The sequence below is a fragment of the Thalassophryne amazonica genome, chromosome 8 (genome assembly GCF_902500255.1).
Source record: "Thalassophryne amazonica chromosome 8, fThaAma1.1, whole genome shotgun sequence".
NCBI classification, from domain to species: domain Eukaryota; kingdom Metazoa; phylum Chordata; class Actinopteri; order Batrachoidiformes; family Batrachoididae; genus Thalassophryne; species Thalassophryne amazonica.
In genome coordinates, this window is record NC_047110.1 from 46,262,926 (window position 1) to 46,274,225 (window position 11,300).

The 11,300-nt window shown below is 47.8% G+C and overlaps 1 protein-coding gene across 3 annotated transcripts in view; it reads right to left on the reverse strand.

Moving 5' to 3' along the window:
• LOC117515519 (PDZ domain-containing RING finger protein 4-like) overlaps positions 1–11,300 on the reverse strand; it is a 640,352-nt gene that overhangs the window by 202,420 nt on the left and 426,632 nt on the right. The window lies entirely within an intron of this gene.

The following is an 11,300-nucleotide window of genomic DNA, read 5'->3' on the forward strand; positions in this document are numbered from 1 at the left end:
GGACGGCGGGAGACCCGTGACAAAGTCCAGGCCGATGTGGGACCAGGGGCGATGTGGAACGGGCAGCGGCTGTAGCAGCCCTGAGGTCTTTCGATGGTCGGTCTTGCCCCTGGCGCAGGTGGTACAGGCCTGGACGTAGTCCCGGACGTCGGCCTCCAGGGACGCCCACCAGAAGCGCTGCCGGACAACTGCCACGGTCCTTCGCACCCCAGGGTGACAGGAGAGCTTAGAACCGTGACAGAAGTCCAGCACTGCAGCTCTGGCTTCCGGTGGGACGTAGAGTCTGTTCTTTGGTCCGGTTCCGGGGTCCGGGTCTTGGGTCAGGGCCTCCCGGACGGTCTTCTCCACGTCCCAGGTGAGGGCGGCCACGATAGCGGACTCCGGGATGATGGGATCCGGGGGATCCGACGGTTCCGTTTTGACTTCGTCTTCGTGTACCCGGGACAATGCATCCGATCTCTGATTCCTGGTCCCGGGACGGTAGGTAATCCGGAAGTCAAAACGGCCAAAGAACAGTGACCAGCGGGCTTGCCTGGGGTCCAGCCGCTTGGCGGTCCTGATGTACTCCAGGTTCCGATGGTCAGTGAAAACCGTGAATGGCACGGATGTTCCCTCCAACAGATGTCTCCACTCTTCGAGGGCCTCTTTCACCGCAAGGAGTTCTCGATTGCCGACGTCATAGTTCCGTTCGGCCGGGGTCAACCTGCGGGAAAAATAGGCACACGGGTGAAGGACCTTATCGGTCTTCCCGCTCTGGGAGAGCACCGCTCCTATCCCTGAGTCCGAGGCGTCCACTTCAACCACTAACTGGCGGCTAGGATCGGGCTGCACCAGAACGGGTGCAGACGAGAAGCGCCGTTTCAACTCCTTGAACGCGGCATCGCACCGATCCGACCAGGTGAAGGGGACTTTTGGTGAGGTCAGGGCTGTCAGGGGGCTAACTACCTGACTGTAGCCCTTAATGAACCTCCTGTAGAAATTAGCAAAGCCGAGGAACTGTTGCACCTTCCTACGGCTTGTGGGTTGGGACCAGTCTCTCACCGCCGCCACCTTGGCCGGATCAGGAGCGACGGAGTTGGAGGAGATTATGAACCCCAAGAAGGACAAAGACGTGCGGTGGAACTCACACTTCTCGCCCTTCACAAACAGGCGGTTCTCCAACAACCGCTGTAGGACCTGACGGACATGCCGGACATGAGTCTCAGGATCCGGGGAAAAGATGAGTATATCGTCTAGATACACGAAGACGAACCGGTGCAGGAAGTCCTGCAAGACATCGTTTACCAAAGCTTGGAAAGTCGCGGGAGCATTAGTGAGACCGAACGGCATGACCAGGTACTCAAAATGACCTAACGGGGTGTTAAATGCCGTCTTCCACTCGTCTCCCTTCCGGATCCGAACCAGATGGTACGCATTCCTAAGATCAAGCTTGGTGAAGATCCTGGCTCCATGCAAGGGGGTGAACACTGAATCCAATAAGGGCAACGGGTATCGGTTGCGAACCGTGATTTCGTTCAACCCCCTGTAATCAATGCATGGACGAAGCCCGCCATCTTTTTTACCCACAAAAAAGAAACCAGCACCCATCGGAGAGGTGGAATTCCGGATCAACCCGGCAGCTAATGAGTCCCGGATGTAGGTCTCCATTGATTCGCGCTCCGGCCGTGAGAGGTTGTACAGCCTACTGGACAGGAACTCACTGCCTGGCACCAAATCAATGGCACAATCATACGGGCGGTGAGGAGGAAGCGTGAGAGCCAGATCCTTGCTGAACACGTCCGCAAGACCGTGGTACTCCGCCGGCACCGTCCTCAGATTGGGCGGGACTCTGACCTCCTCCTTAGCTTGGGAGCCGGGAGGAACCGAGGAACCTAGACACTCCCGATGGCAGGTCTCGCTCCACTGCACCACTACCCCGGACGGCCAATCGATCCGGGGATTGTGCTTCAACATCCAGGGAAAACCCAGAACCACACGGGAGGTGGCCTGAGTCACAAAGAACTCGATCACCTCCCGGTGGTTACCTGACACCACCAGAGTTACTGGTGGTGTCTTATGCGTGATCGGCGGGAGTAGGGAGCCATCTAGTGCCCGAACCTGTACAGGCGAGGTAAGAGCCACCAGAGGGAGCCCTATCTCCCTGGCCCATCTACTGTCTAGCAGATTCCCCTCAGAGCCCGTGTCCGCCAGTGCTGGGGCCTTCAGGGTTGAATCCTCATACAGGATCGTGACTGGGAGTCGTGTGGCAATGTGGGTGTGTCCCACGTGAATGTTTCGGCCCACCCCAGGCCCAGTCTCTAGGGGCGGGCGTTGGAGTTTAACCGCTCGGGCAGTCGTTTGCAAGATGCTCAATCGAGCCACAAACAAAACAAGCTCCGTGGGCCCGCCTCCTTTGTGCTCCAGGTGCCCTAAATGTTGCCCTGCTCGTGTCCATAGCTTCGTCAGCAGGGGGAGCCGTAGCCACACGGAGCACAGGAACAGGGGAGCGTGGGGAGGGCGGAGCTCGGTCGGAACCGGAAGGGAGAGGGACGACGCGTGCCTGGCCACGCCCTTCGCCTCGTTCCCGACGGCGTTCTTCTAACCGGTTGTCGAGTCGTATGACTAGATCGATGAGCCCATCTAAATCCCGCGGTTCGTCCTTCGCCACCAGGTGCTCTTTTAGGACCAGTGACAGTCCGTTTACAAAGGCGGCGCGGAGGGCAGTGCTATTCCAGCCGGACCTCGCAGCCGCGATGCGGAAGGCGACTGCATAGGCAGCTGCGCTCCGACGCCCCTGTCTCATTGACAGTAGCACGGTTGAAGCGGTCTCTCCTCTATTGGGGTGATCGAACACCGTTCTGAGCTCCCGCACAAACCCATCGTATGTATGAAGGAGCCGTGAGTTCTGCTCCCAGAGTGCTGTAGCCCAAGCGCGTGCCTCCCCGCGAAGCAGGTTGATTACATAAGCTACTTTGCTAGCGTCAGTCGCGTACATCACGGGACGCTGTGCGAAGACGAGCGAACACTGCATAAGGAAATCCGCGCACGTCTCCACACAGCCTCCGTACGGTTCTGGAGGGCTTATGTATGCTTCTGGGGACGGAGGGAGGGGCCGTTGAACGACCAGTGGAACGTCACTATTACGCGCAGGGTCCTCGGGAGGGAGAGCCGCAGCGGCGCCCGGTGGGCGCGCTTCCACTTGTGCGGCGAGAGCCTCCACCCTGCGGTTTAGGAGAACGTTCTGCTCGGTCATTAAATCCATCCGAGTGGTGAAAGCGGTGAGGATCCGCTGCAACTCACCGATTACCCCTCCCGAAGACGCCGACGCGCCCTGTTCTTCCATTGGCCGTTCAACAGCCGGTTGACGCCCCTCGGGATCCATGACGCTGGCCGAGATATCCTGTTGTGAAAGTGTAGGAACACGGACCCACAACAGGGGGCGCAAATGAACGGACAATGGAGAAGGTAAATAACAAGTTTTACTGTTGTGAAACGAGCATAACCAATACAACAATCAACAATTTGGGGTTAAGCCGAATTCTGCTGGTGTCGTGTGGGCAGGCTCGAAGGTAGGAGACGTCCGTCCAAGTCGAACCGGAACCACCCAGATCTCCTCTGCCACCGAACCCTGGAAGTACTGGAACCGCCAAGTCCCGAATTCCCAGGTGGCCACTGCCTCCGCTCGTCGGATCCGGTACTGCTGGCAAGAGAGAGCAACAAACACACAGGTGTGGATGCGGCTGCACCCAGTAACACGGAGAGGGGAGAAGCCGCCTCCACCGCTCGTCACAATAAAGCAGGAAGGTGAGTACTTATCCAAGCAATCGGCTTTCGGTAGTCAGCTGTCCTGAAAGGTTTAACAAGTATTATCAGATAACACAGAATATGCTGCAGAGAAGGTTACCTCTATCTCAAGGCGATATCTCGGCACTGAGGTGGAGACGCCGTCCTGCTGATATACCTCCGTGCTGAGTGGAACAGCTGTGTCCAGTGATGGGTGACAGCTGTCACCCTGGCTGCTCTCGTGAGGCGGCAGCGCCCTCTGGTGCCTGGAGCCCGCACTCCAGGCAGGGCGCCCTCTGGTGGTGGTGGGCCAGCAGTACCTCCTCTTCAGCGGCCCACACAACACGTGTGGGTGGGTGAGGGAATGGATTAGTCCATCCCAACCCAATTATATAAACAGTAAAAATAATTGCGATCATTTTTATTTATTTTGTTAGTTTGTTTTACATTCGGCTGTCTACATTTGCAGAGCAGTTCTGGTAGATATCCACATTGGGATCTGGCACAGGTTTTCTGCTGATTGCTATTGCTGGCACAACACAATTTCTAAATGGAGAAATGTGTGCAGCTCCTGCTGTTCCTAAGCAGACCCCCGGGAAAGTATGAATCAGGACTTACTCGGCTAAACATCTGAGGTGTGATGATTTCAGGTGTGTACATGCATTCAACCAGGGATCACCAACCCTGCTCCTGGAGATCACCAATCCTGCATGTTTACATGTTCTCCCTGCTCCACAAACTGCTAATTAACTTAGACAGGTGTGCTCAGCCAATCAAGTGCTAGAACACTATTGACCTGAATAATCACATGTGGTTGCAACAGGTTCATATGGAAAAAAACGTCAGGGTAGGTGATCTCAAGGAGCAGGGTTGATGACCCCTGTAAATGATGAAGAATTCTGACAAATTACAACCTTGGCTGTATTTTTTATTTTGGGGTCATTCAAGACAAGAATCAGTTTAATGAGAACTTTATCTCAAATGCAAACACCATGTTAGCAAGCAGAAGCTAACAAGGCTAATTAATGTTATTGTACTACAAAAAGAACTCATAGTGAACATCTTTTTTTCACAGCTGAAGAGGCAAAAATGTCAGACATGCCTGGTTGCATGGACCACTTCAATGTGGAGCTAAATGTGTGCACATTTACCTCACTAAATGGTTGGTGACATCTGCAGATGGAAGCAGAATTCTGGTATATTCCAAACTAGGTTATATTTTTTTATTTTGGGGGGAGGGGTGTCATCCTTTCACGCTAGATAATAATCAGTTTAATGGGCACATTATTTATTTAGAATGCAAACAGTGTTAGCAAGCAAATGGTAAATTGGGTTAATTAATATTATTACATGGGGCACAAACAACTCGCAGTAAACGCCTCTTCTTGGAACTGAACAAGCAAAAATGTAATTAGAAATGTCAATTTGCATGGACCACTTCAATGTGCAGCTAAATGTGTGCACATTTAACACAATAAATGTACAACAGAAACTATTTAAAACAACAGATTACACACATCCTTCCTTGTTGCAGCTGTCACACAACATAGGAACAAGTTGAGTGCCAAGCAGGGACCAAGCTCCTCCTTCATAGTAATTAAATAATATGTTGATTATACTCATTTTTGTCCAAAGTGAAAGATGACTCCCATCTAAAAATACCAGCCTCAGTTGTAGTTAATGGAAATTCTGCTATAACTGAGACACACCACATCTATCAAAAAAAGAAACTTTGGTTTTCCTATGTAATATTCCATAGACATGTCAGCCACCTGTAGGATACAGTGCCTGACCTTCATGTCACATGGGTAAGGTTAGTCCTCAGGGCAACTTTGTTGTGATTTGGCACTATATAAATACACTAAATTGAATGTGACTGTCAGCTAAAGCACAGCCTTTCAAAACATTTACAACATCTGGTTTTCCAGATACTGTTCTAGAATTCCCAGCTCTACCCATCCCCAGTGTACCAACCTGATAATCCCTTGACCGACACCAAGTCACTCATCTTTTCATACAGCTGCAGCACACAATCCACACCTATATGATTCAGGCTTCAGGCTAAAGGGTAAAAGTAAAAGCAACGATGAGGATGAGAAAGTGAGAGTAGAGGCAGAATGAAAACCATAAGAACTCAAGGCTTTGTCAGTTTGTCGTGTTATCAGCAATATATCAAGCAGGCAGCTGTGGCCCTGACACCATCCCATTTCTCCAAATGTCAGTGGTGATGCTGAGTAGATATCTCAAGGTGTTGAGGAAACTGGACCTTGAACAAATTATGTTGTGCAGATAATAGAGTGCCTGTGTATTGTGTACAGTCTTTTCACATTTTAACAACACCCATATTAATTAATCAATTAATTCTTCTTTTGGCCGCTCCCGTTAGAGGTTGCCACAGCAGATCGTTTCCATCTCACTCTGTCCTCTGCATCTTCCCATGTCACAGCAACCACCTGCATGTGCTCCTTCAGCACATGCATAAACCTCTTCTCTGACCTCCTTCGTCTCCTCCTGCCTGGTGGCTTCATCCTCAGCATCCTTCTCCCTATATACTCTGTATCCCTCCATGCAAATCAATCTGAAAACCATGTCAATCTGGCCTCTCTGACTTTGTTTCCAAACTGTCATACTTGTGCTGGCCCTCTGATATGTCATTCCTAATCCTACCACCATCCTTATCACCCCATCAAGAAAATCGTAACATCTTCAGCATTGCCACCTCAAGCTCTTTTATTCGGATTGTGCATCTAAACCATACAACATAGCTTGTCTGATATTACCTTGCAAACTTTCACTTTTGCAGATATCCTATCACAAATCATTCATGTTAGGGAAACTCAGAGTTCAGGACAAGAAGCAAAGGTCATAATCAGGAAGAAATGGAACACTAATAATATTGGCTTCAGCACATTGGAATACTACCTAAAAACCACTGGAGATTTTTACCAATGAGAAAAATCTTGAGAAAAACTGAGGACATGAGGAAAATGTGGGAACACGGGATGTAACCATGATAGTCTGGCAAATGACAGATGACACATGAAAAGAGTTGCCTTTTACGGACGCTCATCTACTAATGGCGGAAGTGCAAACATGGGAGCTCGATGGTTTAAATCCTGAAAGCACTGGTACATGCGGAAACCATAACAACAGATTACAACAACAGGCCAGGATATGAGGGGATGAATAATAAAATATGATCACGGAAAGAATGTGAAATGGAGCACAAAAGGCACAGAGGAAAAAGACACAAATATGAGAGAACAATAATTAATTCATTAATTAATTTGTCAGGTTGAGACTATCCCGGCCAGTTATTTCTCCTCATCCAGCAACCGCCTTACTTATTTGCACCGCTATAGTCCTCTGGTTTGCGTGTCTGAGTGCCTTACATGAGGAATGCCCCTGTGTGTGACCCTACAGAAGCTCCCATCACATTACTCCAGCCAAGATTGACCGGAATTACTGTGTTTGGGGGAAACATGAGAAATATCACACACTAATGCTACTCAGAATGTTTATGCAAATAACACAAAGTTATTATTTATAGCATTCATTACATTAGAATATTGGGAAAATACTGATTCCTAGACAGCTGATTCCTTACTGATTTACATGACATGCTCAGTAGACCACTTTTAGGAATTGCCTCAATATAAACAATGATGTCACAGATACCAAATTTCTGGAAAGTGGTGATTAACCCTCTGCAGAAACACACACCAAAAATGGCCATAATATTCAGGAAAAAGCATAGCGTAAATTATTAATCATGATTAAAGTTAAGGCCCCTTCACACATAGTGCGAAGTTTGGTCGAATACGGCAAAACAGCGTGAAACAGTTTGAATTAGTGCACCATGAAGCATTGCACCGGCCGGCAGGCGTGCACAATCCCGGTGCATGACATCGCATCACCAATGTGGAATAAATAAAAAAACTAAAGCAAACCACCTATGGGATTCGTACCTGCACTTTACTGATTGCCAGCTTGAAACTTTACCAATGACCTACCATCACTGGCCTGTAAATGGTGCGGGGAAAATGCCTGAAATCAACAAGAGATGGATGTGTTTTAAAAAAAAAACCATACACCATAAAAACATAATTTTATATTGACTCCCTCTTATCAACCGGCCAATACAAATATGATCCGTCTGTTCCTCTGTAGATGACCCACGGTCACAGACATAGTCATGAAATTACATGAATGAGAAGCAGTTCGCTCTTCTCATGTCCACATCTGCTGGCGCATGTCCAGCCAGCCTGCACGCGTGTCTTGTGGACGGCGCACCAGAACTGACACCGCGTGATATGGAACAGAGCTCACGTGGGTGATGTGAAAGTCTGATCACCTGCTGCGTGTTCTGATCTGACGGTCCATTTCAGCCTGGGGATAGCCTGTCAATGGGCTGCAGCGAGGGAGCGCACACATGCTCACTGCAGCCCACAGCATATAACACCACAGCGATATATATTATTTATGCCCATGTGATAACACTAAACAGACACACACGCGTCCCAGTGGGCAGTTGTTAGTCCATGTTTGTCCAAACACAGTACGTATTGTCCAGCTGTGATGTCCAGATCAACAGATGTCCACAGCTGCTTCTGTCATCAGCCACACCTCCTGTCAGTTCAGCGCACACACCAAAGCCACACTCGTGGGGAACTTAGACAAATTTCAATGTCAGCACGACAGTGATTGTCTGCAGTATGTTTTCATGCCAAGAGTGCGAATGGCCACACATTTTCTAAGTGCCAAACAAGCGGTGTTAGATGTTTGTGTGTGTCAGCTTGGTATTTGGCCGACACATGCCGGGAGAGGAATCGATGGGTTCACACAGCGCACACTCTGTCTTTCAGCCACTGGTGTGTGCAAATAGTTGTAGCAACAGGTGTACGAGGCGTTCAAGGCAGGAACAATTTTACACATTTTGCAGAAGATTCCTGCTTCATGCGCACTTCGACCAAACTTCGCAATATGTGTGAAGGGGCCCTTATACTAGGCCTATCAACACAATTTAAAACTGGTATATAGTTTGAAGCCTACACTTTCAACACATATTCAAACGGAGACTCAGACTGTGGTGTATTGGATGGTACATCCACTTAATTCGGCCATGTGACTTTGACACATCTCTGCGTCAGATGACTCCAGAGACTTAATGATGAACAATATGTCAATAAAGCCATAAAAATACAAAATATTTCATAAGATTTTGTATCACACCATAATGTTGATTGGTTAATAAAATCGTACTAAAAAATGTTTTTAGACTGTAAGTTGAAAAAGGCAAGACATTTGAACATTACATTTTTAAATTTCATGTTATTTACTTTGACCATTTTCAATGTTCTACAAATGAAACATACACAGATGTATACATCTTCAACTGCTTATGTGGGATTGGGTCACGGGGGCAACAGCTCCAGTAGAGGACCCCAAACCTCCTTTTCCTAGGCCACATTTACCACCTCTTACTGGGAGATCCCGAGGTTCCCAGGCCAGTGTAGCGATATAATCACTCCACCTAGTCCTGGGTCTTCCCCGGGGTCTCCTCCCGGCTGAACGTGCCTGGAAGACCTCCCTAGGGAGGCACCCAGGAGGCCCTTACCAGATGTCCAAACAATCTTAGCTTGCTCCTTTCAATGCAAAGGAGCAGTGGTTCTACTCCAAGCTCCTCACAAATGACTGAGCTGCTCACCTTATCTCTAAGGGAGACACCAACTATCCTCCTGAGGATCCCCGGCTGCATGTGCCCGCGATCTAGTTCTTTCAGCCATGACCCACTCCTCATGAGCATAGGTGAGAGTAGGAACAAAGATTGACTAGTAGATTGAGAGCTTCGATATCCTGTTCATGAATGTCACAAACAGGATTGGTGACAAGGTGCAGCCCTGACAAATTGAGGGCAAAATTAGTGATGCAATAATTGATAATCAAAGCATTTGTTGGAACTCAACTTTTTTCATGATACAAAAACTGAGAATCAACATTGGTTATAAAATAAAATTACTATATATATTGAAACTGTCAAACCAAAATCAAATTAATTCAGAAAAAAATGCTGCATGTGACTTGTGGAAAAAGTATAATTAAATTAAGGATAATTTGGAGTTTTAAGACTTCACTGTTGTGTTCTTTTGCTGATCAGTCATGCACTGATTCAGGACGCTCAGCATGTATTCAGCCTGTTTGCGAGTTCACAGCAGCCACTCCTACTTCCCATCTGACAAGTGATGATGAGAAAACTGACACAGACATTGACATTCAGACTTGCCTATGACACCAATGGACGAGCACTTGGCATGCCATTAACATAATCAAGTCTATCGCTCTCTCTCTTATTCATTTTTCTTGACCTTTTTTTCCTCACTTGCTCATCTTCAACCGCTTACTCCAATTGAGGGTTGTGGGGGACTGGGGCCTATCCCAGCAGTCATAGAGCGTGAGGCGGGGTACACCCTAGACAGGACGCCAGGTTGTCGTAAGGCTACATATAGACAAACAAACTTATTCACACCCGCACGCACAACTACAGACAATTGAAAGTTTCCAATCCACCTGATGTGCATGTCTTTTGGATGTGGGAGGAAGCCGGAGCACTCGCAAACACAGGGAGAACATGCAAACTCCACACAGAAAGGCCACAGGTGGGAATCGAACCCATGACATTCTTGCTGTGAGGCAACACTGCTAACCACCAAGTCACCGTGCTGCCCCGACTTTTATTTCTGTCATACAAAAAATTCAGTCAGAATCAATAAAAATGATTGTCCAGACTGATAAATCCAATCAGTCTGGACAAGACTAAAATACAGTTTGTTGTGTTGTTTGTAAAGCCAATAGATAAGTTATTTTTTCTTAATTTACAATATTGTTTTATTAAAACGTATGCAAGAAAGCCCCCTGAGTGCTTTTCCAGTGCAGAAGATGTTCAGACCACGATGCCTACAGAAGGTGTATTTGGGCAGATGGGACATTGTCCCATTGGTCCAGTGTGGAGGAGAAAAATTCCTACAATGCATTTTCAATTACTTCCTTATTTCAGCAAATCTAACACTTTGGGGGAAAACTATTAGTGGCCATTGCAGGTCCCTTTATTCCTTTATTTACTCTGTTAACAATTACAGAATTTTTTGTGGAGGTCCTGAAGTTCCTGTGTGTCCTGAATGGACACTTTTGGCATACATGTGAAAACAGGACCTTGTCAGACACTACACAAGTTGCATAGGGTCCCACAAAAGCAGACAAGCCCCGCCTCCCCCTTGTGTCATACCAAATGCCAGTGACTTAATGGTGACAACTATGATGTGAGAATGAACCAAAACTAACCTTTGGGCACAACAACAACAACAACACAAACTCTTAAGAGTGAGTTGTGAGAACATGTTCTCAATCATGTTCTCACAACTCCATGTTTGATGCCTGCAAACAAAGCAGTTCTGGTAAATCTCACTCTCTGATGCTATTGATGGCAAAGCTAAATGATAACCTCAGATAACATATCTTTAAAGGTCACAATAAAAGCATTT